At 44.2% G+C, this 6,000-nt stretch overlaps 1 protein-coding gene across 1 annotated transcript in view; it reads left to right on the top strand.

The window, feature by feature from the left end:
- The first annotated feature begins 394 nt into the window (after positions 1–394).
- LOC306694339 (plasma membrane calcium-transporting ATPase 1-like) overlaps positions 395–6,000 on the top strand; it is an 87,306-nt gene continuing 81,700 nt past the window's right edge. Inside the window, exon 1 of the mRNA XM_079157134.1 lies at positions 395–895. The gene's annotated coding sequence lies outside the window, so the exon portion shown is untranslated. The remainder of the gene's footprint in view (positions 896–6,000) is intronic.

Below are 6,000 nucleotides of genomic sequence, written 5' to 3'. Positions count from 1 at the left end.
CTAAGTATTCCCCTCACAGTAAAAACAATACAATCCGGATGTAGCCTACAGTGTAATAATAAACGAGATGGTATCTCATCATTTCAGGCTCTGCAGTGGGCAGTAATGAGCCTCCATACGTCGCTCCAGATGTGTGTTTCCTTTCCTTCTCTCGGAGGATTCTTCCTCTCAAGTTTCCAGATCTTCTTCATGGATCTTCACCCTGAGGCTGATGTTCTCGACACAGAGGGGGAACTCAGTTTCTGCCCGATTACCTAATTAATTCATAGATCCACCTTAAAAACTGGGTAATCCCGGGCTGGTCCCTCCCTCTCTCGCGGTCTCCACTAAGCACTAGTTCACTTCCCTCTCTCTCAGTTTCTCCCCTCCTCCCCTCCTTTCCTAGCCACGAAAAGACGCCGACCCGGACTTTTGGGTCTTTCCTCTGGTCCCTTGTTTGAATGTGTCGGACCCCTCCAGTCCTCCTTCACTGGATCTGCTCTTTGTTACCTTTAACCCTCCTCTGATTTATATTAGAGGAGAGAGAGAGAGAGAGAGAGCTAGAGAAAGAGAGAGAGAGAGAGAGAAAAGGGGAGTTTTATTTCTTCCTTTTGAACCGGATTGATTTCTGACTGATTATCTGGATTTGTTTCCTTCCTCCTTTGGTTGGTGGGGGGGTTTGCAGCTGCAGGACCAGAGAGCTGATGCTACTGTCAAATAAACTGGTTTAAAACGTCGGAACAAAAAGGGACGTTGAAGATATTTTTTCTTCACCATCCGGGTCTGTCAATCAAATTTTCACCACTGCAGTTGTCAAGTTGGAGCCCTGCTGGGAGAAATGGACAAACCCCTCTAAAACTGCCAAGACGACACCAGCCCGCAGGACGTGATTTGGACAAGGACACCTCGAGTGGAGGTAACGTCTATTTATTTTGTTGTGTGTGTGTGTATATATATATATATATGTATATATATATATATATACACATAACTTTATTCAACACATGTCCGATTTCTTTTCCCGTTCACTTGTGGCTGAGAGACAAGAAACGCAAAACGTCGTCAAACGTGTGTGTGTTTTTTAAAAAGGAGTCTGTCGTGTTCCCAGTTCACCGCACTGCTTTAACATCCGGGTAAGTTAACGTTCACGATCTCCACGGCTGTGTTCTTGTTACCTTGACACCCCACTTACCAGCAACTAAACGAGCACATTTGGGTTTTTTTCCCCCACAGGTGTGAGCGCACGACTATCCCGCTCATAACCTGTATTTTATTGTATTTTCTTTTATATAGATTAATCTCCGCAGCGTCTCGCAAACCTTGAGGCTCGTGTTCTAACCCCCGTTCCTCCGACAGTTGGACCCGATACGTGCCTCCCTCAACAGTCACCGCTGTCGGGTCTCCATTCAAAGAAAAAAAAAAGAATGTGGACGTTTTAAAACGCCAACTTGCGGCGCTTTTCGACACATCAAAAACACCGGTTAAAACATACACTGTAGCATTGTGCGATGGTTTGGAAATGAACACCTTTATAATACACCGAACAGCTCTTAATTTGGGTGAAATATCAACTTTTACTCATGTTACGCAGTGCTTTCGCTGCGAGTCTCGGTCGCCCTCCGCGGTGCGGATCCGTTAGTCAAGTTCTAATTACAGTAACACACTATGTTCGAACGTGAACAGGAGGCACGCCGAATTAAACACCTGTTTCCACTGGTTCATAACGGGGCTTTTAATATCCATAAACAGGTTCACGTCTATTACTTAAATGGTGAATGTTGTTGGAATAGTGAGATTGTGAATGGGGTGTTGTGACGGGTCTCCCCGGGCACGTATATCGACCGTTGCAGTGGTTGCGAGGCAGGAATCAGACCAAAGCCTGCGGACGTTGTTTCCGAGTGTCTGGAAACAATTTCTGTTTCCCGTGGTAAGAAAAAGAACCCCCTCCTTCGTGTCACCGGGGAATTACACGGTCCTCTGGCAACTTCGTGGTTGGAGAACACTGGTTGCTGCGGTGCATTTGCTCCTGTTTTGACATTTAAAATGTGTGACTCTGTCGTCACGAATGCGGCTTTCTGTCCACATTTAAGACTAATTGTAAATACAGTAAGACTTGCTTCAGCTTCTCCGGGAAGCTGTTCATAATGGCTGAGAACGAGAGGGAGGAAGAAGAAGAAAGAAAATGGTTAGCGAGCTCGTTTTTTATTTTAATTAAGCTCCGTCCTTACGTCATCCGCAAAGATGGGCGGATGAGCACCAGTAGCAGCTCCTTCTCCTCCTCTCCTCTCGTTTCATCCATCTCCTCCTCCTCCCTTCTCCTCCCCTCTCTATCTGGGTGTGTCCTGCCTTATTGCGTGAGGAAGGAGGGGGGATCCCGCATCTTGGCTCAATGGTGACTCCTCCTCAGCTTGTGACCTCCAAACGAGGGCATTTGCTCCTTCAGGTTTTCCTCTGCTGCTATTTGCAAAAGAAAATGGAGTTGCTAAGGAAAACTTTGATTTGTCTGTTTGCTGAGATAGGTTTGAGTGTGAGGAGGGCGACGATGACACAGTGACTGTTGTTTACTGGAATCCAAAGGGAAGAAATGAGCTTGTTTTGAGCTTGTTTTCTCAGATGGATTCATGGTACTTCATGTCCACGTCTGTCATTTGCTACCAAAATGTGTTAATATTAATAAAAAAAGCATTCGTCTTGTCTTGTGATGCTCATTAGTTAATAAATGACGCCTTAACAGTCACTACACCTATAATGTGTGAGAAATGGCTCCTCTGCTCTTTTCCCCTAAAGGTTAACGTTGTCATTTTTTGATTTAAAGTACATTTATTTTTCATGAAGTTTGCAGAGGTGGTCTTTGCTTCAGGCAAGGCGGCCTACATCCTCTGTAACCATGTGAAGCCATTAGTCCAGAGTCATTTTTCAAGAGAAATGGCTGAACATTAGCCAACTCGATCTGCTGCTTTCCCCCGTTTCATATCACTGAAAACTTCTTTTGGTTTTTTGAGCTGTTGGTCGGACAAATCCACCTTTTGTGCTGGTTGAACTGTGATGGACATGATCACTGTTTTCTACCCTTTTACATACAAGCTAATAATACATTAATTGAGAAAATATTAGCCAGATTAATTGCTAATGAAGAAAGCTGATTGTACATTTCACCACAGAACGGCCACAAGTTCTTCTGGCAGGACACAGGAAATCAAATTCCTCCTCAAATTTGTCATTGTCGCGTTGATAAAATCGAATTCTTTCACATTTGCTTCATGGACGTACTGCTTTGTTTCCTGACCACTTGTCCGCTCTCTTGGTGGGTGTGGCTTCCACTCTTTGACTCTACATAAGAAGTCGTGATGTCAGCCATTGGTTTGGGGACTGTGGTTTTGAAGCATCGCTTGCGTTGCCATCTTGGTTTTATTGCAACCACTGAAAGGAAGTGACCATATTTGGACTGCGGTGGAGTGACGTAGAGACGGAGTATAAAGCTCTGGTAGCCGACCTGTCAATCACCAGGTAGCCCCGCCCTAAAGCATACCCTGCTTTATGGTCTATTTGACTTTAAACAGGACCATCATTTACTAAATGAACATCGTGCTGTATTGAAGAAGACTTGAAACTCATGTTTACAAGGTTTGCTCAGGTAATATGCTCGTTTCGAGATGAACTGGCGGAGGCAGCAGTTGACAAAAAACTGCGGTCAAGTCGGACAGTTTTCAGCCACCTTCAAAGAATACACAGGAAGTCACAGAAATAGTTATATCCTGTTAGATTCGATCTGTAGGCTACTTGTAGTTTACAGACCTCAATCGGATGTATTCATGTGTGTTTGTAAATATATATTTCTGTGGAAACCTGCGTGTATCTGCGTTGTATGCTGTCCTTTTGTTCTTTGTGTATCTGCCTGTGAAACACTTCTCGTTTTGTATAAATAAGCTTTATTATCAACCACACAAGATATGCTTTTAGATTAAACCTTCGTCGCGCAACACGAGACTGATAGCCACTAATCGAGCATTAAATATTACAGAAAAATAGGATTTTCTACAAAACGTGGTGTTTGTTGTCAAATCTAAGAGCCAATCAGCGCTTTGATCCGGCGACAGCCAGGCGTTTCCCATCATGCATTGGGGTCATGCAGTCAGTGAGAAGCAAAAGTGATCAGTTGAGCCATTTTCTCATAGACTTCTATACAACCAGAGGAGTCGCCCCCTGATGGCCAGTAGAGAGAATGCAGGTTTAAGGCTCTTCAGCATTGGCTTCACTTTACAGAAGCGGCACCAGGTTGAACTTCAGTCTCTCTGCTTTCCTTTAACTGGTTGGCTTTTGATGTGAAAAACTTGCATTAAGGGTTACGTTTCATTGTAACTCCAACCTCTGTTTAGTTCACCTCTACTAGTCTTTATTTGTTTGTGCTGTTATTTGAGGCTGCCATTATGAGAACTTATAGTACAGATATGAGCTTTGATCGAGACCTCATCCTGTCCAGCTGAACTGCACCGTGTGCTGGGATTGGGTGCAGCCTCAGACGCCCTGCACAGGATGATGGATGAGTACTTATGATAGATGGATGGATCCAACATTTCATTACAAGCTGCCGGAATGAACCTCATAAACAAGGCCTTAAAAAAAAAAAAAGAAAGCAGCTTTGGTGAAAATCATCTCTCCGGCCTCCAGCCGAGGACGCACAGACGGGTGTGTGCCGCTCTGCTTGTGTCTGGAGCTGCTGCTGAGCTCCAGAGGACGACAGGAGGAGACGGATGCTGACTCAGCGAGTCTTTGTCTGTCCTCCTAACGTCCTGCAGGAGGTTCGGGTCCCCTTCAGCAGCAGCAACAAGAAGAATAGATTTAATATTTCACTTTGATTTATTTTCAGTCAGTCAGAGTCAAAACGAGGCTTTTTGCACCGCTGACTGCACATGACGGGATGTGTGGCTGCAGTGGATTGTGGGCAATCGAGGCTGTCGTCTTTTGAAGGAACTGGTTGCTGCGTCTCCTCGTGGCTGATGGATTCCTGCCCGTGTGACTGTCGAATGTTGGTTTTCAAAATGGCTGCAGCTCTTTTAAGAAGCCCTCGCGCTTAGATCCTAAATCCACTGTTCTGGAGTCATTACATTTTATACCCTACTTGTGCTTTTGGGCGGCCCTCAGTATATCTAGGCATTCACACAGCTCTCGTTGTGCATATGTGGTTTTCAGTGGAAGTGGGTTTGTGTTAACACCTCAGACCGACCTGCTACACTGAAAATGAGGCTGCAGACACGCGTGTTGGTGTGATCTCAGTGATTCAGACCTTCAGACCCCAGATGGAGTCTAAACCACATGGGACCTTCTTCTGTTTTTACATATCGAAATGATCTGAAGCAGAACCGTTTCTCCAGAGTCTTCCGCCGGTTTGTGACTGTTGAGCTGTTTAATTATGAGACTCATTATGCTGTTTACACACACACACACACACACACACACACACACACACACACACACACACACACACACACACACACACACACACACACACACACACACACACACACACACACACACACACACACACACACACACACACACACACACAGGTTCATGACAGCTTTCTGTAAAATAGAGGAACTGAAAATAACCGGGACAGCGTACAAAAATAAAGTAATGAGAGGAAAGGCTCTGTAGCACACTGAGCTACTTTATCTTAGTTCATATCAATACATTGCTTAGTAACATGTTTTGTATTACAAATGTTTTTGCTTCGATGCTTTTATGTTTTGCCGAACATTTAGTCTGTTTTTTATCCTTGACGATATTTCATTTAGACTTTATTTTCCTTCCGGTTGAAATGACAAACTTGATACCTGTAGTGAGTAAACACCGTCTATCATTGACTCCTGCAGTTTGAGAAATCTTCCCATCATAAGATGTGATCAGAATCAGGTTTAAGGAATAATTTCGTAATTTAAGGAATAAAAATAAGCTACGGAAAGGGAAGTGCTCCAAAAGTCAAGAACCATAAGTAGGAAATAGAGGAATGTGCAAAAGAGA

This window comes from Pholis gunnellus (genome assembly GCF_910591455.1).
Source record: "Pholis gunnellus genome assembly, chromosome: 3".
In the NCBI taxonomy this organism is placed as follows: Eukaryota; Metazoa; Chordata; class Actinopteri; order Perciformes; family Pholidae; genus Pholis; species Pholis gunnellus.
The sequence above is the reverse complement of the archived record's forward strand: the minus strand, read 5'-3'. Positions and strand labels throughout refer to the sequence as shown.